Consider the following 23,839-nt stretch of genomic DNA (forward strand, 5'->3'; position numbering starts at 1 on the left):
CATGCGCCCCCCCAGAATTTTCTTTAACGGAAAAAGTCAAACGGCGAGGAGGCCTGACAAGCCTGTCAGAGCGACTTCTGCACTCCTGAAGTGGAAGCTGCTGGACGGCGGGTGGGCTGTCAGGTGGTTGCGCTTGTCCTGGCACGGCAACTGTGGGCGGTCGACCACGCCTTGGCAGCTGTGTGGTCTCGACAAGACGGTCAAGGTCCAAGTGTGCAGGTTTCAAACGGTCCACCGAAATGTGGTCCGGTTTACCCCCGATATCCACCGAGAAGCTTTTGTCTCCTGCTTCTAGCATGCGGAAAGGACCAGTGTAAGGGGCCTTGAGCAGATCCCGATGAGCGTCGTGGTGGAAGAACACATATTCGGCGTTTTTCAGCTTTGCTGAGACGTGTGAGCTCTGAAAGCCATGCTGCGATGTTGGTACAGGTGCAAAACACCTGGCTGCCTCATGGTGGCTGATGAGTTTCTCGGATGCGGACCATGGCTCTGTTGGAGTCGGAAGGAAATCCCCTGGTACGCATAGCGGCTGGCCATAGACGAGCTCTGCCGAGGACGAGCGAAGATCTTCCTTGGGTGCTGTGCGGAGACCCAACAGGACCCATGGTAGCCTGTCCGCCCATCCAGCACCTTGGAGGCTGGCCCGCAGTGCGGCTTTGAGTGACCTGTGAAATCATTCGCACAAGCCGTTCGCCTGTGGATGGTAGGCTGTGGTGTGATGTAGCTTGATGCTGAGCCCCTGAGCCACTGCGTTCCAGAGCTCAGGGGAAAACTGCAGTCCACGATCAGAAGAGATGTCCGCAGGTACCCCGAAACAGGCGACCCAAGGGGAGATGAACGCCCTGGCTACGTCTGCCGAAGTGGTGGATGACAAGGGAACTGCCTCTGGCCATCTAGTGGTGCGGTCTACCATCGTTAGGATATGTGTAAACTCATGGGAAGGTGGAAGTGGCCCCACCAGGTCCACATTCACGCGATCGAACCATCGCTCCGGAACAGCGAAGGTGGCCAATGGAGCTTTGATGTGACGCTGCACCTTGGCCTTTTGGCAGACCACGCAGGTGTTGGCCCAGTCACGGACATCCATATGCATGCCCCGCCAAACGAACTTGGACGACATCAGCCTTTGTGAGGCCTTCATTCCAGGGTGTGACAACCCGTGTGTGGCGTCAAACACTTTGCGGCGCCAGGTAACCGGCACGATAGGGCGAAGATCTCCTACGGAGAGGTCACAAAGTAGCGTGGTGCCTGCGGCATGGAATTTGACGTCGGCCAGTTGGAGGCTAGAGGGGCTGGTTCGGTAAGCCTGCATCTCCGGATCCGAGGCTTGATCTGCGGCCATGAGGGCGTAGTCGATGCCAAGCTGGACCGCGTGCACGGTCACGCGGGAGAGGCAATCTGCCACCAGGTTGTCTTTACCGGCCACGTGCTGAATATCTGTAGTGAATTCAGATATAAACGTTAGCTGACGTTGTTGTCAGGCTGACCACGGTTCGGCGGTCTTGGCCATGGTGAAAGATAGTGGCTTATGGTCCACAAAAGCGGTGAAAGGACGTCCTTCCAACAAGAACCGGAAATGGCGGATGGCCAGAAAAAGAGCCCCGGTCGAAGGTACTGTACGCTCGCTCGTTCCACCGTAGTTGACGGCTGAAGAACGCCAGCGGTTGCCACGTTCCGTTTACCCACTGTTCTTGTACTGCACCAATGGCGTAGTCTGACGCATCGGTGGTGAGGGCAATGGTGGCTCCTGGCAGCGGGTGTGCCAACATGGTCGAGCTGGCCAAGGCGCTTTTGGTGTCAGCGAAAGCACGGTCCATGTCGACCGTCCAGCTTGCCGGATCCTTGCCAGACTTGCCCTTGAGGGCCTCGTAGAGGGGCTGCATGAGCAGTGCTGCCTTAGGCACGAAACGGTGGTAGAAGTTTACCATACCGAGGAATTGTTGCAGGGCCTTAATATTCTGTGGGCGTGGGAAAGACGTTACTGCCTCCACCTTCGTTTGCAAAGGAACTGCTCCTTCCGAGGTGATGCGATGCCCCAGGAAATCAATTTGTTGCAGGCCGAACTGACACTTGGCCGGGTTGATGATCAGGCCGTGTTGGCTGAGGCGCCGAGAAAGGGTGCGTAAGTGACCGATGTGCTGCTCCTTGTTAGGGCTAGTGATGAGAATATCGTCCAGGTAGATGAATATGAATTTGAGGTCCCGGAGTACGGGGTCCATCAGGCGCTGGAAAGCCTGGGCAGCGTTCTTCAGTCCAAACGGCATCCGCAGAAATTCGAAAAGGCTGAATGGGGTGATGACTGCAGTTTTCTGGACATCTTGTGGGTGCACCGGGACCTGGTGGTAGCCACGGACAAGGTCAACTTTGGAAAAAATGGTATTTCCCGCCAAATGGGCAGAGAAATCCTGGATATGAGGGATCGGGTACCGATCAGCAGTAGTGGCGTCGTTGAGGCGTTGGTAGTCACCGCATGGCCGCCATCCGCTGCCAGGTTTCGGGACAATGTGGAGAGGCGAAGACCAGGGACTATTCGACCGGCGAATAATCCCTAACCGTTCCATTGTGGCGAACTCCGCTTTTGCGGCCGCGAGCATGCCAGATTCGAGGCGCTGGGCCTGTGCGTAGACCGGGGGGCCAGTAGTGGTGATGTGGTGATGTGGTGTTCGACACCATGCTTCGTGGCCGTAGAGGAGAAGGTGGGTCTGGTCAGGTCTGGGAATTCGCCTAGCAGGCGAGTGAACTCATCCGGAGTCGGGAAAGCACAGGAGATGGTGCGCGACATGGCGTTACTGCGGTGGCAAGGGATAGAGTGAAACGTGGCCGCATTGATTAACCGTCGGTTCCTTACGTCGACCAGGAGGCTGTTGGCGCACAAGAAATCCGCACCGAGGATGGCTTGAGAGACCTTGGCCATAACGGATTCCCAGTAAAACCGCTGGCCACCGAAGCACACCTGGACCCGTCGTCTGCCGAAGGTCCGAATAGCCCTGCCATTAGCCACCTCGAGGGAGAGGCCGTGCCTTCCAGCCTGTACATCAAGAGCTGACACGGGTAGGATGCTACACTGTGCCCCGGAGTCGCATAGGAACCGCCGACTGGAGAGGGAGTTGGTGATAAACAGGAGCTTGCTGAATTTCTGATTGCCGTCGCAGCCGCGGGGCACCCATTAGACCCGATTCTCTTTTGGCAGTGTTGCTGTTTTTTTGGGGGCAAGAAGCTGCAGGGAGGGCGGCAACATCTTGCTTTTGCGCCAAAACGGGCGTGGTAGAAGCACAGCCCCGCTGGTTGAGGAGCTGGGGCGGCATCTGTGGGGGATGGGCGCCTCATGGCAGCGCAGTACTGCTGCGTAACCGCGAAGATCTTGTCCGCTTCGGCAGCAAGCGCTGCGCAGTCTGTGACTTCGGACCTGGCCAGGGCAGCTTGTACTTGTACCGGTAATTGGCTGAGGAATAGCTCCCTAAAGAGGAAGCATTCTGTTTCAGAGCCCAGGAGCATGAGCATTTGGCTCATTAGCTCGGAAGGCTTGGAGTCCCTGTAGGGGTTCGCAAAATTCCCCTATTTTCCCTGAAGATTGAAAAATATTGGTCCACATCGTGGATGAAGAATCATGTGTTTAGAATTGCCTCTGGGTAGGACAGTGCTTTTAAAACAGAACCAGAATCGTGAAAAGCTGCATTGGGCAGAGCAGCACTTGGGCAAAATCAGGATCTAAGACATTACATTTTATTAAAAATGGTACCTCTGAGTTTCGAACGGTGTATATTTCAAAGAAGTTTGAAAATGGCCATCAGAAAGCATGGCCAAAAGGCTTAAAATAGCAACTAGCATCTTGGAGTATGTCTGTGTGGGAGGATCTAGCAGTGGCTGTGAGAAAGACCTGCCAATCAAAGGGAAGTTCCCTTCTAAGAAACTGCAGGATGTTTATTTACTTAAGAGATTAGCCCACTTGAGACTAACCTCAGAACAATCACCTCTATTTATTCAGAAATCCAAACCCATTCAAAGCACTCACAGACAATGAGGCACATTGAAACTGTGGAAAGGACTCTTTGTTATGGAACAGATCAGTATGAATGAGGTTTTGAATCACCCATCATTCTGAACAATAGGGCAGTTGGATTCCCTTTTGTTTTAGCCCAGGTGAGCTCCGGATGTGGGCGGGAACATTTCGGCCCCACAGTGCAGACACATTAACCCATGCCAACCACTTTGAATCAGCCAATCACAGCGTTTCTCTTGTGTATTGGAACTTTGGGCGCAAATTTTGCAGACAGCAAAACAGCAGGAGCTCACAAGGTATAAAGATAGCTCCTGAGAAGCTATCTCTCTCTTAATTCGCTGGACCACAGGTGAGCAGGGTTTCTGACTCCTCAGCAAGGCAACCTAGTCAGGAGTTAGGGGGGGGGGTGGTGATTTAGGGGAAATTGCTAAGATTGTTTAATCAACATTGTAGCCACTTACCCCTCGTTTTTGCCATCTGCCTTCCCCCATTTAAGCATTTTACTGTAATTACTGTGTTCGTGTAGTATAGTTTAATATTTAATTATAGTTTCTTTAGTTTAATAAAAGTTGACTTTCTCACATCAAAGCCACTTGTCCGTTTTTAATATATCATTAATTATAAGTCCTCCAGTCAGAAGGTAGCAATTCGAAACCGCTGTTTGGAAATTGGTTTACAGTGTAGCAGCAAAAGACTGCCTGACCAGGTGAATTACCGTAAACCAGGTAAAAGATTGGAGTTTGTCAGAGTGTAGGCAAAGGTTGCAGACCAGGTAAATCACCTTAAACCAGTTAAAAGATGCCCCCCTACAAAATGGCGACCGCGGCAGGACTGGAGGCAGTTTTTGATATAATAAGTGGTCTGGATCTGAAGAAAGCATCAGCTCTTGTTTCTCTCATTTTCAGTATGTGGGTAGCCCTGTGGAAGTTAGCGGCAGCGTGTAGGCTGACCTATCATGGTATAGGTGGCTGGGTTAAGAAGAGTGAGATGAGGGATCAGGAGGAGGCTAAAGAGGCCAAGAATCGGGAGTCCCAGTTTGAAAAATGCCAGGCATTTATAGAGCGCCTTGTGCAGGAAGTCACTGAGGCCAGGGATAGCGAGATGAGACTGCGGGAAGAGAATGTCCACCTCATCTCAGGAGTTACAGCAGCTTATAAGCTGGCCTGTAACCAAAGGTTTAGTGAAGCAGATCATGGCCACTGTAGGGCAGAGATAGAAAGCCCTAAGGTGGATTTAAAGTAAGAAAAGGGGATGATTTGTGTGATCAGCCCGAAGGCAGGTCAGCTGGATTTTACTGGCAGCCCAAACCAGACCGCCCCACAGGCAGCACCCAGAGCAGTGCTGGATAGGGAATTAGAGATCCCAAGACTGCAGCCCACAGCTCCGAGTCTCGAGGGGCTCTGGCAGCAAAAAGGGGTGCACAATGGGGTGGTGGGAGAAAGCCAGCAGGTCCCGCTAGGCAGGCGGGGACCAGGACCAGTGTACCCACTCCGACAACGGAGGTACAGTCCGCCCGTGAACGATGATAACCCAGGGGCTGTTCAAAATACCTATCTGGTACCCTATAACACCCCACAGCTCAGAGGCATGGTGAAACATATTCCCATGCTCTCTGAAAAGGGAGACCCCTCAATACACTTCCAACAAGTAGACCAGGCAGCCGGTGTTAACGGCTGTGATGATGAAGAGAAAGCCAGAATGTTGCTTTTCTCAGTGGATAGCAAGCTGTATCAGACCCTTTTGGATGAGGCCAAGAGCGGGCAGAAGGATTTTGAGGACCTGAAGGAGGAAATACTGGAAGCCATGGGTGCGAACGACGGCAATCCGTTCGATCGCGTAGGGAAAACCCTGCAGAAGGAAGGGGAGACCCCACAGGCATTTGCAGACAGGCTGTGGCCAGTCTACAACCGTGCCTGTGCAGGGGGACAAGATAGGGCACAACTGAACCAACGGCAGCAGACCCAATGGCTTCGTTGCCTGGTGTCCAATTGCCTGCCCCAAATAAAGGTAAAAGCTGATACCTGGTTTGACTCCCGAGACCCCCTAGCAACCGAAGAGACTGTAATCTGGCAGCTCACGGTAGCATTTAGGAACGGGAGGTATAGTGAGAGCCCCCAGCAAAAGGGTAAAGTCCACAAGGTTAAACCTGGGGCTCAGTATAAGAAAGATTGGCACCAGGAGGGGAACAGTCCCTCCCAGGCTAGGCTAAATTGCTATGGGTGTGGGAAAGACAGTCACTGGAGAAAAGACTGTAAGAATCCCTGGAAGGATAGCAAGGGAAAGAATCCCACAGCCCCAGTCCAAAGGGTAGAGACAGGAATTTCCCCCGCCTCAGCCGAGTCGCTACTGGAAGTAATGCGGTCTCTCCTGACCAACCAGGGAAAGGTAGCAGCCATCAGTGGTGCTGCACCCCCCTCGCCCACCTCTGCCTCCCCACAATGACTGGCCGGTATGCTGGCCAAGGAGGGTGCACGTGTAGGCACTTTCTGGGACCCATATGGGTCCGGGCCAGTGGCAGAGATTACAAGCAGGGATGGGACACAGAGAAATTCAGGAAAATTGTACAATTCTGACAAGTCAAGTTCAAGTTCACCGCCTGTAAAGACAGGCACTGTGGCTTGTTCCCAGGGAAAAGTTGTCCAGCCCACAAATTGGGACACTTTCCCGCCCCAGTGGGACCCTAGTTTTGCCCAAATTTCAAATTTGAAAAAGTTAGGTGGCTCAGAAACAGAGAAACAGCAGCCTGGGATTAGAAATCAGCAGGCTGCTGCCCATCCATTCACCGAAACTGCTCGTGCAAGCACGGTTCCCCAGCCCATACCCCCAGCGGATCCTCCTCAGTTTTCTCGTGCAGGCGCGGTCGCGCGCCTGAGGGGAAAGTTTTACCAACAGGAGGTTCGCACAGGCGCAGCCGCGCGCCTGAGAGGAGAGGTTTCTCAACACCGGGTTCGCGCAGGCGCAGTCTTTGACACGGAACCCCCAGCGGCTCTTGCTCAGTTGGAGGCCGAGCGCGCAGGCGCAGTCGGCCGTTTAAAGATCCCCGCTTCCCAAACCATATGCGCAGGCGCAGCGGCCTGCTTGGAAGACTCAGCGGTTCTTCCAACCCTTTTTAGAGAAATCGAATGTGCAGGCGCAGTTGCCTGTGCTAGTATGGCAGTTCCCCAGCCCTTTAAAGAAATTGTTCACGCAGGCGCAGTTGCCTGCGGGACCCCAGTGGAGCTTTCTAAGTTATCCCGCGTGGGCGCAATCGCCTGTTTGAAGCCAGAGGCTTCACAGCCTCTGCCGAGGGACTCCGAAAAGATAGTTTGCGCAGGCGCAGTTGCCTGCGGGACCACAGCGACTCTTCCTCAGCATTTTCACACAGGCACACCTGCTTGTTTAAAGACAGAGATTTCACAGCCTCTGCCGCGGGACTCCGGGGAGGAGATCCACGCAGGCGCAGTGGCTTGTTTAAAGGGACCAGCTTCCCAGCCCGCTTCCAGAGTGGTGCCCCCCATGAAGTGGGACCCTGGGGAGGCAGGGATAGCAATCCCTCTTGCAGAGACATAGGGAGGGAGCTGACACCAGGTTTTGGATCGGGAGAGGGAGATTTGTACCTGCAGGCTGCCAGATACCTCATACAGTGCAGGCTGTTGGCACCAGGGGGAGAAGGTTCCCAGCCAGCTAGGGCTGTGGCCCAAGCTCAGCGTCCGCCAGCCAAAGTTTCCCCACTGAGACATCCCTCAGAAAGTCTCAGCGGATCCGCAAGCCCAAGGAAAGATGGTCACCAGGGTACCTGCCACAGAGAACAATCTCCCGAGCCCGGGAGGAAACAGAACACAGAGGTCCCCAATCAACAGCCATAAGCTGCGGGGGACCAGAGACAGGAGGCAGTCCAGCTTCGCTGCAGCCAGCAATAATCTGTGACAGGGCCAGAGATTAGCCTGGCCGTCCGGAGACGGGCGGCATTTGTATTATAGCTTTGTTTTGATTATCGTTTTGAATATAGCATGCTTTAAGGTTTGTATTTTAAGTTTAGAATGTTTCAACTGTTTTGAGTTTAAGTGTAAGTTTAAGTTTACATGTGTGCCAAATGTTTGTATTTTGCTCCGAGGTCAAGGGACCCGACCATGTCTCCACCTAAGGCAGCAGGTCAGTGAGACCTGGCTGCATGTCCTTTTAAGTTTTGCAGGAGAGTGGAAGATGAAGCAGCCCTGTTCGCCCAGCCCCAGCTGGGCATCGAATGAAGATATGGATACAGAATGTTGGGGATCACCTCATCACTGGAAAAGATGGCCCCAGCTGGGTGGGGCACGGCCCCCAACCCAGCACTATCCTGACCGAAGTTCACTTGCAGGAGACCTCGCTGTTGAGGAGTCATGGTGGGGAAGCGCGGGCGCCTTGTCAGATAGGGACGCGTTCCCGGGGGTGGGTGGAGATGGCCCGGGAAAGATTTTAAAGGGGAGGGGGAGACCCAAGAGTTGTGTGGGTGCAGTCGGGGGAGGGAGGAACTCACCCGGGGGCCCACGGGTAAAGTTAGTGTAAGTGTGGCTGGGGAGGATGAATAGGTGGCCGGGTCTGGGATCCAAGTTTCACTGTGGGGCCAGGGAGAGCCACCACACAGGCACCCATCATTTTCTGCAGCCAGTCGAGGGAAGACGGGAGGGGGAGGGACTGGGAGTCACGGTCCCATACTCCCCGGTCTCGGTCTGTGCCAAGGTAATTTTAAACATGAGGGGTACCCCGCCTCCACAAAGGGACAAGGGAACAGCTCGGGGCTGGCGGAGCAGGCTGGTCTGTAAATCCATTCTGTATGTTGTAAGGTTTAAGACCATCAAAGGGGGGTGGAAGGTACATTTACTGCCCAGGTGGGAGGAGCAATACCCACTCGAATTTTGCGACCCATCATTGGCACATGATGGTCGGGGTTTGTTTAAGCATGTTGTTCAAGATTTTTTTTTGTATTTTGTGTTACAGCCCCAAGTTGAGCAGAGGCATAGGATCCTTTCCATGCTTGGGATCATTTTGTGACAACTCCAAGTTGAGCAGAGGTGTAGGACCCTCTCCGTGCTTGGGATCATTTTGATTAAATTGTGTAACTAAGATTGCAACATTTTGTAATAAGTTATAATGTAACAATTGTTTTTAAATTGTGATTACATTGTATAATGTGACAAGTGATGCAGGGGTATGCGATCCCGTATTGTAAACTGATGTATCTGTAAGATGCCTACCGTAACACGGTTTTTCTCGAATTTTAGGGGAGTAGACGGTTCGGGGGATCAGTGGCAGATAGTTATTAGGTAAATACGGGGGATGGTTGTTTGTGAGGGGATCTGAAAATTTTGCTCACTCCTTCGAGTTGATACTTCAATCAAGCTGGGAGTATCAAAAGGCAGGAATGTAGGGGTTCGCAAAATTCCTGTATTTTCCCTGAAGATTGAAAAATATTGGTCTACATCGTGGATGAAGAATCATGTGTTTGGAATTGCCTCTGGGTAGATCAGTGTTTTTAAAACATACCCAGAATCATGAAAAGCTGCATTGGGCAGAGCAGCACTTGGGCAACATCAGGATCTAAGACATTACATTTTATTAAAAATGGTACCTCTGAGTTTCGAACGGTGTATATTTCAAAGAAGTTTGAAAATGGCCATCAGAAAGCATGGCCAAAAGGCTTAAAAGAGCAACTAGCAGCTTGGAGTATGTCTGTGTGGGAGGATCTAGCAGTGGCTGTGAGAAAGACCTGCCAATCAAAGGGAAGTTCCCTTCTAAGAAACTGCAGGGTGTTTATTTACTTAAGAGATTAGCCCACTTGAGACTAACCTCAGAACAATCGCCTGTATTTATTCAGAAATCAAAACCCATTCGAAGCACTCACAGACAATGAGGCACATTGAAACTGTGGAAAGGACTCTTTGTTATGGAACAGATCAGTATGAATGAGGTTTTGAATCACCCATCATTCTGAACAATAGGGCAGTTGGATTCCCTTTTGTTTTAGCCCAGGTGAGCTCCGGATGTGGGCGGGAACATTTCGGCCCCACAGTGCAGACACATTAACCCATGCCAACCACTTTGAATCAGCCAATCACAGCGTTTCTCTTGTGTATTGGAACTTTGGGCGCAAATTTTGCAGACAGCAAAACAGCAGGAGCTCACAAGGTATAAAGATAGCTCCTGAGAAGCTATCTCTCTCTTACTTCGCTGGACCACAGGTGAGCAGGGTTTCTGACTCCTCAGCAAGGCAACCTAGTTAGGAGTTAGAGGGGGGGGGTGGTGATTTAGGGGATATTGCTAAGATTGTTTAATCAACATTGTAGCCACTTACCCCTCATTTTTGCTGTCTGCCTTCCCCCATTTAAGCATTTTACTGTAATTACTGTGTTCGTGTAGTATAGTTTAATATTTAATTATAGTTTCTTTAGTTTAATAAAAGTTGACTTTCTCACATCAAAACCACTTGTCCGTTTTTAATATATCATTAATTATAAGCCCTCCAGTCAGAACTGGAAGGTGGGGTAGCGATTCGAAACCACTGTTTGGAAATTGGTTTACAGTGTAGCAGCAAAAGACTGCCTGACCAGGCGAATTACCGTAAACCAGGTAAAAGATTGGAATTTGTCAGAGTGCAGGCAAAGGATGCAGACCAGGTAAATTACCTTAAACCAGTTAAAAGATGCCCCCCTACAGTCCCCGAGGCCGGGCATAGCGAGCAGTCGACGGGCGCGCACCAACTTCGTGAGCCCGAAGACCTGTAGCAACCGCGCCTTGAGTGTTTCATACTTGCGGTCGTCCGGGGGGTTCTCAAGCAGGCTGACCATCCACGAGACGGTGGAGCCATCGAGTGCGGAGACCACATAAAAGTATCGGGTCTGATCCGCAACGATGTTCCGCAGTGCGAACTGGGCTTCGGCTTGGATAAACCATGAGGTCGCCTGTTGTTCCCAGAACTGCGGCAACTTCAATGCAACGGAGTTTGCTTCCATGTTTCATTCCTTCTGCAAATATTGTTCGCAAAATTTGGGTCACCAATGTAGGAATGGTCTAATTCCTATCAAGAGACTGAGGTCGACTCAGGCGATCAATCAAAAGAAGTTTAATGTAAAACTAACTGAGGTTAACAGACAAATGCAAGAGAACTACGGATACAGGTCTTTACAGTTTGAAGGCTCCACGAGGACCGCCCGGGCGGTCCTGTGGACGGCATCATGACGTCATCACGTTTTTCCTGCCGTTGGAGGATCACGTGATTAATGGCATGACGTCATCGCGTTTGCCCACGCTCTTAAAGGGACCGCGCTCTGTACATGCAAACAGTATATACAAAGATACAGGTTCAGGCTGTAGCTAACAGATTGTTAAAGGGAATTATGTACAGTTGTTCAGAGTCCCTTAGTGGCTCTGCCACAGTTCATTCTTTTATCAGCTGCAATTTTCTAATGGTAACCATTGCTTCTACATTTTATCAGTGTAAAGATTGTTCTTAAACAGCCCCGCACACAGCTGTGGCATTCAGCTCGGCGGGGCCTATTTTCATCTTGCTGTACTGCCCTGTTTAAAGGCGTGAATAGGACAGTAGTGAGACCAAAATCGAGGGGGGGGGGCGGGGGAAGTCCCACTGCTTGGTTTCCGCCTGTTCTGATTTACAGGCAGACCTTGATTTAGGCAGCCAGAGCTCGCACCAGAAACATACAGGAGTTTTGTTAATGTATGGAGATTGGAGTCAAATGATGTTGTCAGAACCCTGCTGCCTAGTTCAGCTTCTCCCCGCATTGCTCCCACTAGCTCCTCAAACCGTATACAAACCATGGGCGTACCTCAGGACATGGCCATTTCCAGCAGTATTTAAAGGGATCCTTAGCTGCAGCCAGGAAAAGCTGGAAGTGGATCTAACACCCGTTTTTTTTTCCCACTGAAGTCTCTTACGTGTTTCGAGCCTGAAAGGCTTCCAATATTTGAGCTCCTTCTCGTTGGAGTTGCAGCAAAAGAAATTCCCGACTGCTAAAAGCTGCCGCTCCATTTCACTTCCAATGCTTCCACCCTTGAAGGGGCTGCAGCAGGACCCTCATGATTGGCTGCCTGACCGTTCTGGCCCGCCCAATCGGTGAACTGCCTGTAAAAAAGTGTGATTAGTGCCAGCAGCTCGCCTGTTGTATTTAAATGAGGCCTGACCATGATTTAGGAACGGGCTTCCTGCCTACGTCAGTGGGCGACCACAGCGGGCATTCCGACCCACTGCCCACCTGATGTACACTGGAAACAAGAACGATCCCACTGTCCTTTTACACTAATATATACATTCCATGTGTTGGCACACACATGGAACCTATTTGGAATCATCCATTCTTTCTGGCACTTTTAAAGTGTGTGTTGGAAGGAAGACCTAAAGACTTGCATTTATACAGCACCTTTCACAACCTCAGGATATCCCAAAGCGCTTTACAACCAGTGAAGTACTTTTGAAGTGTAGTCACTGTTGTAATGTGGGAAATGCAGCAGCCAATTTGTGCACAGCAAGCTCCCACAAACAGCAACAAAATAAATGACCAGATCATTTAGGTTTTGAGGGATAAATATTGGCCAGGACACTGGGGAGAACTCCACTGCTCTTCTTCGAATAGTGCCGTGGAATCACTTCCACCCACCTGAGAGGGCAGATTGTACCTTGTTTTAATCTTTCACTGTGGATGTCATCTCTGAGCCAGAAGGCTGTGGGTTCACAACACACTCCAGTGACTTGAGCACAAAATCTAGCTAACACTCCAGTGCAGTACTGAGGGAGTGCTGCACTATCGGAGGTGCTGTCATTCAGATGAGATATTAAACCAAAGTCCCGTCTGCCCTCTCAGGGGAACGTAAAACATTCCATGGCACTATTTTGAAGAAGAGCAAGGGAGTTCTCCCAGTGTCCTGGCCAATATTTATTCCTCAACCAATATCACTAGTAAAAACAGATTATCTGGTTTATGGGACCTTGCAGTCCACAAATTGGCTGTTGTGTTTCCTAGATTACAACAGTGACTACACTTCAAAATGTACTTCATTGGCTGTAAAGCGCTTTGGGACAGCGTGAGATTGTGAAAGGCACTATATAAAGGCTGGTTCTTTCTTTTCTTTTTTATTAGACAAGACGATAATTGACGTACACCACAACACCAACAGCTAGAAGAAAAGGGCCCAAAATGGACTTGGATCAGCAAGCATTAACAAAGCAGTGATAGTGTAAAAAATGCATATTACCATGTGGGTTTATATACTCTGTGAGATACTGTATAGGGTCGGCTGGCTCCTAAACTGTGCAAGCTTTCCCCTTGCGGTTCAAGATGTAATCTGAACCATCTGATAGTAAGTACAGGGTATATTAATCCTTGGCCAAGCAGTGAAATGAATCAGGTATCACTGCAGTTCCATTCATGTGTTTCACTGTCACTTCAGTTCAGAATGTACAGCTCACTTGGGACCTGCTGTCCATCACTGTCTGCCACTAATCTGTCAATGAAAACGTTAAATCCTGCCAAAACGGGGCAGCTTGCAAATATACGTATTGTAAAAAGTAATAAAGGCTGGAGTTTAGTTCCGAGGATTTATTTTTACTGAGAAACTTTGGTGAAGGCCGAAGGCCTAGAGTGCGAGGCACCGCCAAGGTTGAAAAGAGTAGCAGGGGGTAGAAAGTAATGGTTTTCGATGCCAAGAGTGAGTTTTTAAAGTCTGTAGATGGGAAGACTGAGGGAATGCAAGAAGCTCTACAATTTGATTTCCTGCAAAAGAATGGGTTTAGGAAGGTAAGTTTGCGATGTGTCTTGGTTTCAACAGGAAGGATGCAGAGATGAGGAAAAGTGCATAGGATGAAGGTTCAGAGGAAGAAGAGAGAAACGCTCTGAGGAATGTAACACATTCCAGGGTTCAAATCACTCTGATAAACCACTAAGCCTTGGTGTTTTTGTGCCGTCACTTAAACCCAGGTTTATTGCACATTCCTCCCAATATGCTCTAATTGTCATCCTAGCTATCGATTATTAACACAAATATTGTTGCATTTCTAATGGCGCTAAGGTAGATAGTTTTGTTATGAAGGCAGGAATATCTTTTGTGTTACTTGAGGTGCAGCCATGTGACCTGGCACATGAGGCAGTTGTATATCTTTCTACAGAAACAACAGCGACGTAAATCCCTCTACATCCCCCAAAACACGCATTGCCTAGATTCAGTTTATAAAAGGCTTACTTAGGAACATAGGAACAGGAGTAGGCCATTTAGCACCTCGAGCCTGTTCTGCCATTCACTGAAATCATGGCTGATCTGTGACCTAACTCCATATACCCGCCTTTGGCCCATATCCCTTAATATCTTTGGGTAACTAAATTCTAGCAATCTCAGATTTAAAATTAACAATTGGCCCAGCATCAACTGCTGTTTGCGGAAGAGAGTTCCAAACTTCTACCACCCATTCTCTGTAGAAGTATTTCCTAATTTCACTCCTGAAAGGCCTGGCTCTAACATTTAGGTTATGTCCCTTCGTCCTAGAATCCCCAACCAGCGGAAATAGTTTCTCTCTATCTACCCTATCCGTTCCCCTTAATATCTTGAAAACGTTGTAATTTTATGCTTCCATTTACATTGTTTACATTCTGCCTCTCTTTGTGTCATCGGCAAACTTGGATATGTGGCTCTCTATCCCATCATCTAAGTCATTAATAAATACGGTGAATAGTTGAGGCCCCAACACAGATCCCTGCGGTACACCCACTAGTCACATTCTGCCGATTAGAGTAGCTGCCCATTATCCCTACTCTCTGTCTCCTGCTGCTCAGATAAATTCTTAACCAGCTCAATAATTTGCCATCAATTCCATGAGCTTCAACTTTAGCCAACAGTGAGGGACTTTACCGAATGCCTTCTGAAAGTCCATATAAATAACATCCATAGACATTCCCCTGTCCACTACTTTAGTCACCTCTTCAAAAAGTTCAATCAGGTTTGTGGATACGTGACCCGAATTGAAAACACGCAAATTATATCATTGCTGGAAGGACATTGAGAAGTGTAAAGCTGTAAAGAAACACATCACAAAAATCATAAAGGTCCTGTGCAACAAGAGGAGACAACTAATTAATCTAATTAACAGTTTCAGAGAGTAATTTTGATGCACACAGCACATCAGTAATTGAAGAACCATTGGGTACTATGATAGAACAAATGGCTTCTTTCAACATTACTTTGCATTAATTTCAGACAATGAAAAAGAGCACAATGAATCATTCAATTAAAACATGTTTTGCAATCCCCTGCTATCAGTGATTATTGTTGAGAATATTAAAACCTCCCTCACTAATGTAGCTGACTTCATGGGCTTTTGGAAGGAAAAGAAAAGTTAACAGAATATTTCATTGCATTTGTGAAGATATCACAGTTTGACATTTCATCCATGAGGTGTTTAATTAGAATGGGAAAATTATCAATTGATAACTTCTTAAGTATTACATTGTATATTGAGTTGATTCCTGAGGATTGTATCAATGGTGATGGGATTTAACTCCTTTTCTTCCAACACGGGATAGTAGGAGATCTTGGGATAAGAACTCGCCCTGTGCGGTAGCTAAGTGTAGCGACATCGTAGATACGTCCAGGAAGATCTCTGTTGAGAATTTCTAGCTAAATCCTAAGCATGTTTTAAAAGAATGTTTTTAAAAAATATCATAGCAGTACCAGAAGACATCTTGACAAACAAATTTACAACGTTGCCACAGAGAGCAACAGGAAGAACTCCGACTGCTTTCAAATCCAATTCCATAATTGACAATAAGACACTTCACTCAGCAAATATCTCACCCGAATACTTCATATTGCGAAGGGACTGATGTTATTAATAAATTCAAAGTCACTTAGATCAAATGATCTAATAAATATTTTTAAGCACTAAATATCCACTTTACTGATATTACCTACTTCAAATGATGGATAACTCAAAGCTTTGTAGGAGCATAGAACAACTTTCAATTATCAGGAGCAGATTCTATTTTTACAGCAAATGACAAATGTCATTCAACAGAGTTTTGTTATGCGTTCATTTCTCATACAGTAATTTTACCAAAAGTTTAGATGCTTGGAGAGAGACACCATTATGTAACTGTCTGTACTGGATGGCAACAACAACAACAACAACTTGTATTTATATAGCGCCTTTAACGTAGTAAAACGTCCCAAGGCGCTTCACAGGAGTATTATAAGACAAAAAATTTGACACCAAGCCGCACAAGGAGAAATTAGGGCAGAAGCTTGGTCAAAGACAAAGGTTTTAAGGAGTGTCTTAAAAGGGGGAAATAGAGATAGCGAGGCGGAGAGGTTTAGGCGGGGAATTCCAGAGCTTAGGGCCGAGGCAACAGAAGGCACGGCCACCAATGGTTGAGCAATTATAATCAGGGGTGCTCAAGAGGGCAGAATTAGAGGAGCACAGATATCTCGGGGGGATTGTGGGGCTGGAGGAGATTACAGAGGTAGGGAGGGGCGAGGCCATGGACGGATTTGAAAACAAGAATGAGAATTTTGAAATCGAGGCATGGCATTGTCCTATTAAATTTGGTCATTTCTAGCACTGTTTATAACTACTACTACAACAACAACTTGTATTTATATAGCACCTTTAACGTAGTAAAAAAGTGTAACATCCCTATCGACACCTGGGTATCCCTGGCCCAAGACCACACAAAATGGAGGAGAAGCATCCGGGAAGGCGCCGAATACCTCGAGTCTCTTCGCCGGGAGCAAGCGGAAGCCAAGCGCAGGCAGCGCAAGGAGCGCACGTCAACCCAAGCACCTCACCCACCTGCCCCTTCAACCACCGTCTGCCTCACCTGTGACAGAGGCTGTAGGTCCCGCATTGGACTCATCAGTCACCTGCGAACTCATTTTTAATGTGGAAGCAAGTCATCCTCAGTTCCGAGGGACTGCCTAAGAAGAAGGAGTAAAACGTCCCAAGGCGCTGCACAGGAGTATTCACTGTGGAACTGCGATCACAGGTTCGATCCCCTGATCTGTGTTGAGCTAGCTGATCTCAGTCAAAGTTCCTGCTCTTGATCACGATTCAGTTACCCCTGCAGCAAAGCGGACATTGGGCTCGGATACATCAGACCCAGGTGTGGGGTAGGTGACCTGACAGCACTCACTGTCTGCGCTCACACATGGAAAATGCCCACATTTATGATGCACCAAAGGACAGCCAGTGCCCGGGGAGCTGCAAGTCTGCAGTTTCAGGAGAGAAAAATAAACTTTTAAGAGACGAAGAAATTGGTAAACTCAAGCTGAACAAGGAATAAATGTATTTACTAAGCGAATAATTTTGGAACCATGATTCCTGTTAAATTACTTACACGCGAATGAATTCTATTCATTAAAATGCAAGGGTTGCATTAACTTACCCAGCCTACGTTAGACTTGCTAATCGTGGGGAAATTGCATTGTTTTGCACATCGCTTGCCAACATCACTCTTAGTTCCTCTCTTTAGCATCAAGACCCTTTGTTACCTCCCCTTTCATTTTACAATCAGCTGCTTGTGTGATTGACACAACTCTGCGACCTAATCATTTTTTTCGCTCCCCTTAATTACAAGGGTGCTTTGCGTTTACTGGTTGCGTTAAGGTGAAGGGGGTTATTTTTACTTGGTCTTGTGCATCTTTCTGAGTTGCCGTGGCGATTTAACTTGGTGGAGTCATCTGTCGTAACGCCACGGTGAACTAGGACACTTTCTGACCTGCAGCAATCAACGCAGTGACACGCTCGCTCCTCATTTATTCCACAGTCGGAAAGATATTTGATTCATGGGATGAAGTAGAAAGAGCAACGTGATTACTGGAGACAGGTGACTTCAGGACAGGCTAAAAAAAATCACTTCTTTCAAGTTCAAATTATAGCTCTCTTGTTAGCTAGCTGGGGAATAACAATAGGTTGGTAATTTGCCGCAGCTCAGCATCGCTCTGCACTGTGTCATAAAATAGCTGAGTAAAATAGCTCATGCAGCTATTTATCTCGCCGTTGGTGTTGAGGTGCACGTCAATCGTCACCTTGTCCAAAATAAAAGAACAGAAAGAACTCACTGCCTCAGTCCCATCTGAAAGCCTTTTGGAATTCTTCGTTTCGCTGTTCATTCATCCAAATTAAGGCTTTTGAAAAATATTGTCAGACAGAAAAAGTAGCACAGCCTTCCGGACTCAATATCGAGTTCAACAATTTCAGATCATAACCTCGGCGCCTATCATATTTTTAGATATTTTTTATCCACACTTTTGGTTTGTTCCTTTTCCTTTTTTTCTCTCTCCCACATGGCAGCTGTCTTTCACTCTGCCAGCGCTTTTCACACTCCATCTAGAGCCATCCTTTGTTTCTTTACCTGTCCTATTACCATCTCGTCTCGCCTTGAATATCTCTTAATGTCTCTTCACCTCTCACAGACTTTCCCTTTTGTTCTTTCATCCCCTCCCCCATTTCCCAGCCCCCAAACTTGCTTTTTAATCTGTTCCATTTCCTGCTTTTTTCTCAGTTCTGACGAAGGGTCTTCGACCTGAAACGTTAACTCTGTTTCTCTCTCCACAGATGTTGCCCGGCCTGCTGAGTTTTTCCAGCGTTTTCTGTTGTTATTTCGGATTTCCAGCATCCGCAGTATTTTGCTATCGTAGAAGTAGCACAGGAGCGGGCAATGTTTAAATGGGAGTGCAATTGAGTCCCGGAGAACTATATTCCACAAAAAAATAAGGACACACCAGCCAAGAATGAGATGCCATTGATAAATGAAAAGACGAAGATAAGATTGAATTTGAAGAAAAGAGCATGTGCAAGGTACATAAACAATAAAGTATGACAAAAGAGAATATGATAAGTTTAGGAAAAATGGTTAAAAAGTCAATTAGGAAGGCATTGAGGAAATATGAAATGAAAATAGCAAAAAATATAAGAAGAAATAGTAACTTTTTTTACAGGCATATAAGTAACAAAAGGAGAATTACGATAGAGATAGGACCACTAAAGGATGAGTACAATAAACTCACAGGAGATGATACTGAAAAGATAGGGATACCGAGTAGATACTTTGGCTGGAATTTTCACAGGTAGGAGTGGGTGGGTTGGAGGTGTGGGGGGAAGTTAAAGTTGTAACAATATAAAACCCGACCCCAACCACCTCCAAACCGCCCAGTTTCAGCTTTCACTCAGGCGGGACTGGCTGCCAACCTGCTGCCAGGAGGCAGGTTGGCAATTTAAATATCATAATGAGACCTGAAGGGCTGGGTTTTCCAAGCCCCGTGGAGGCGGGTTTGGAGGCGGGAGTGGGGGGAAAATTGCAGAATCGGGGGGCACAAACCCTTCCCGCCCCCAACCCGCCTCCATGCCCATTTCCCAGGAGGCGGGTACCTAACCTGTGCTGCGAGCCGCCTCCCCGAGGCGGGAAGGGGATTAGTGCCAATTAACTGCCTGTTAACAGGTAGTTAACAGGCAGTTTTTGGCCGAATCCCTATTTTTAGCCCTGAAGTGTGGGATTCCTGACGGCTCCAACGCCAAGTTAGCGAGGCAGACCATCAGGCTGAAGGGCTTGTAGGGTTCGAGGTGTCCAGTGTTCAGGTGAGTGATGGGTGCATGAGTGCAGAGGTAAGTGTGTTTGGTGTGTGTAAAGTGTTTAAATAAGTTTTACTTATCTTTACTTACTAATACAGGCTTCCTTCCTTCAGGTCTCGGGAGTCCCTCATCTCACCGGCACAGAAAGCAGAATGGCCGCGAGCTGTCAAAAGTTGCAGCATTCAGCTTTCTGTTCTGGAGAGGTTTCTAACTGAGTCTGTGGAGAAGGGCTCAAGTTAGAAGTCAGATTGTCAGTGTTTGACAGCTTCACAGAGCTGTCAAACGCTGATTTTTCATCTGTCAAAAGCTCTTGACAGATGAAATGTCAATCCCTGACATCACCTGTAACCGGGTGTCCCTTAACTGGCCTGCTGAGCCCACTGGGCGGGCTCCACAAGGTTAATCAAGGGAAAATCACGTGGGTTGGCCACAACTCGATGGAGGCAGGACTACAACCCAAAAAGTGGGAGTCCCGTCTCCATCACGTCCATATTGACAAAATCCAGCCCAAAGCCTCTACTTTAATCTGCTTTGCAGATTTTACAGCAGGCGGCCGGGGATCCCGGGCCTCAGGATTCCCGGTGGCTGCCAAGAGGTGGCCTCAGCCTCGGGGAGCAATCCCTGTGGGCCGGGAGGAGGAGGAGTGCTTTCTCCCAGCCCCCCATGTTCCCCCACCAGCAGCCCGCCCCTCCCCTCCAGGGTTCGGACCCCGCCCTCCTGGGGCCTGGGACAACCCAACCCACCCCCCAGGATTGCAACTCAGCCCCAGGGTTGGGGATTGGACCATCCCTCCCCCCCCGACCTTGGAACACCCCCCGCCCCCACAACGATCCTGGGCCCAGCACCTATCTGGTTCTGTGGCCACCTGCTGTTAAAATTCCACAGCATGTCCGGGTTTCCCACTATCTCCCGAGTCCCCGTGCACCGCATGGGTGGGACCCAGGAAAATCCAGCTCTTTGTCTCAGTTTTCAATGAAGAGGCTACAAAAGAGGAAATGACAACAGTAGAAGAAGTGAAGAGAGATATTACAACAAACAAGAAAGAAAGGAGATACTAGGCAAACTAGCCAAACTTAAGGAGGACACGATCTCAGGTCCAGATAAATTGCACCCCTTGATACTCAAAGAAACTAAAGAGGAGATAGCATTAGTATCCTTATACAAACAGGCCACAAAAAAAGGAATAGTGCCAGAGGACTGGTGGAAAGCAAATTTAATTCCTATCTTTAGAAGGGGAGATAGAATGAACCCAAGGAACTACAAACCAGTTGGCTCAATGTCAATGGTAGGAAAGATGCTGGAATCTTTCTTAAAAGATCATGTAACAAAATATCTAGAGATGGAGAATGTAATTAAAAAAAGTCAGCTTGGGTTTTTAAAAGGAAGATCATGTTAAACCAACCTTATTGAATTCTTTGAAGAAATAACAGAATGAGTAGACAAGGGCAATGCAGTAGATGTGGTATACATGGACTTTCAGAATGCTGTCAATAAGATGCCACATAAAAGACTCACGATAAAGTTCAGGATGTGTGGAGACAGAGACCAGGCAGCACATTGGATTGAAAGATAGCTACAAAACAGAGAACAGAGCGTAGGAGTTAAGTGAAGTTTCTTGGACTGGAAGAAAGTGGGAGGTGGTGTTGCAGAGGGATCCGTGCCTGACCTCTATGCTTATTCACCTATTCTAGTGCTCCTGTGAAGTGTTTCCTCTGCTACAGGAGCCTGAGATGTGGGAGGCTGATGCTCACCCACTGAGGGCATGAGATGACCATGGTGGGCGAGCAACAATGAGAAGCTCTGCACCTTGAGGGCCTGGCTGGAGACAGCTATGTTTCAGCTTAAGCTAGGGCAGTCTGGGCCAATTTGCTGTGTGGGACCAATAAAGGCACAGGGTCAGAAGCTGGCTGGGGAGCAGGCATGCTGTCATCCTGGGAGAGGACAGCATGAGTCTCTCCCATGGAGCCAATGCCACTGTCGTGAGGCTGTGTCTCTACACTGTCTTCATTCTTGTGAGAAAAGGGTAAAGGAGTGTATTGATGTTCTGGAAACCCCTATTGATGCTTTCTACACACCTATCCATGTTCCTTCATGGACTGAAAGGTTGAGGAGATGCTAGACCCCAGGGGCACGATGGCAACAGTATGGGCTCCCAATGAAGCTGTCAGAACTGTCACCAGAGGCTCCACAATTGTGGGTCCCACTGCAGTGCTGATTGAGCTGACCGCTTGCTCCATGGTTGACTGAATGGTCTCAATGCCATGCTGGATGACCCCACACAAGCAACAGCTGGACTTCTCTAAGCTCTGTGTTATTGTGCGCAAGCTCGCTCACAGGCTGTCCAGTGCACTTAAAAGTTCTTGGTGTGTAGGGATCAATCATTGAAGGTAGGCTGCGCTTTCAAGATGTTCATGTCTGCTCTCTGCAGTGAGCTGCCCCTCCAGCCAGCTGCTTCTTAGGCCGGCCCGTCTCCCCTGCCCATGCTCTTGTGCACTAGTGCTCGGTGGGTCTCCCATGGCAGGCCCCTGTAGCCTATCCTCTAATGCACGCGGAGTGCCAGTCTCTGAGCTAGTTCTTGCTGAAGTGAGGTCAAGTGACACAGTGCCACCTTCTCTGATGCTTTCTGTCAGCTTCTCATCCTCTGGGTGCTCTACACCCTGCGGCCAGGAGGGGGCAGGTGGACAGCGGGCTGCGCCACTCTGCTGCTCCTGGTGTGGAGATCAATGCGCCAGATTCGCAAGGCAGATGATTTTCCATCCATGAATTTCAACACTACATTGTGCGGCTAGTGAATCGTGCACGCTGATCTGCACACCTAATTCCTAATATGTTCTCCTGCTGTGTCAATCTCTGTCTCAAAAATGGAAACTCTGAAAGTGTACCTTATATTCTCAGATGCCTTTCACCTGATGGGTCTAGAGCTGTGTCATTACAGACCAACCAACAACTGTTTTTCAAATGATTAGTTCACTGAATTGAATGTGAGGAGTATTTCCACATGAATGTTCCAGACTGACAGCTGTTTGCCACCAATTCCTTATCACAACAACATCACGCTAGAAATGAAAGATGAAACCTGATCGCAGAATCCATCAACCCAGAACACGACTCGCTACCCAGTAACTCAATGCCATAGCCACCATTAGTACCTCCAGTGCTCCTGGGAAATTGAAGGGATCTGCTGACCGAGAAATGACAAATGAGTTTTCAGCAGCCTTGATTAGATAGGACATGTGTGCTCTTCCCAGAGATTGATAATGGAGTATAGAAGCAGCTGTTGTGTGAAGGGTAATTTGAACCATTTCTTATAATGAACTAACAAACTTTCCATCTATTACCTCGGAGGCAATGTCGGATGGAGGCTGCAGCGATTGAATGAGAGCACATGATGTGATAGCTGCTTGACACATAGTTAACGTAGCCCTTCAATGCATCGCTTTATATTGGTAACCCATGTGTAATAGCCCAGGTCCAACAAGGTTTCCTCAATTCTTAGATTCCCCTTGAGGAACATTTATATGGTTATATAATTCACTGAGTTTGTGCGTGTGTCCTGGAGTAAAGAACATATTGAGCTGTATTTGCTAAACTTTGTCAAACATCCCACCTTTAAGAGTAAGATTAATTTACAACAGACCCATTGATGTAGACAGGAAGATAAAAACAGGAGTAGTCCATTCAACCCCTCCAACCTGCTCCGCCATTCAATTAGATTGTGGCTGACCTGTACCTCAGTTCCATCTACCCACTTTAGCTTCCTATCCCTTGATACCCTTAGCTAACAAAAATCTATCAATCTCAGTCCTGAAAGCTCCCATTATCGCAGTATCCACAGCCTTGGGGAGACGGAATTCCAGGTTTTTGCTACCCTTTAAGTGCAAAAGTGCTTCCTGATTTCCCTCCTAAATGGCCCAGCTCTAAGTTGAAGATTATGTCCCCTCATTATTGATTTCCCCCCACCAGAGGAAATAGTTTCTCTGCATCTACCCTATCGAATCCTTTTAACATTTTAAACACCTCAATCAAATCAAATTTCAATCTACTATACTCAAGGGTATACAAGCCAAACTTATAACCTGTCCTCAGAATTTAACCCTCTGAGCCCCGGTGCCATTCTAGTGAAACTATGTATTTAGATAAAAGTTAGATAACAGGTCCTAATAAGAAAAACAACGAGTGAGGGAGAAAGTGTTGCTTCCAATGACGATCAACTCAATCGCAATGATTGATTAATATGTCAGGCATCTAGGATTGTG

The sequence above is a fragment of the Somniosus microcephalus genome, chromosome 21 (assembly GCF_052327205.1).
Source record: "Somniosus microcephalus isolate GS21.2 chromosome 21, FLI_Smic_1.0, whole genome shotgun sequence".
Lineage (NCBI taxonomy): Eukaryota > Metazoa > Chordata > Chondrichthyes > Squaliformes > Somniosidae > Somniosus > Somniosus microcephalus.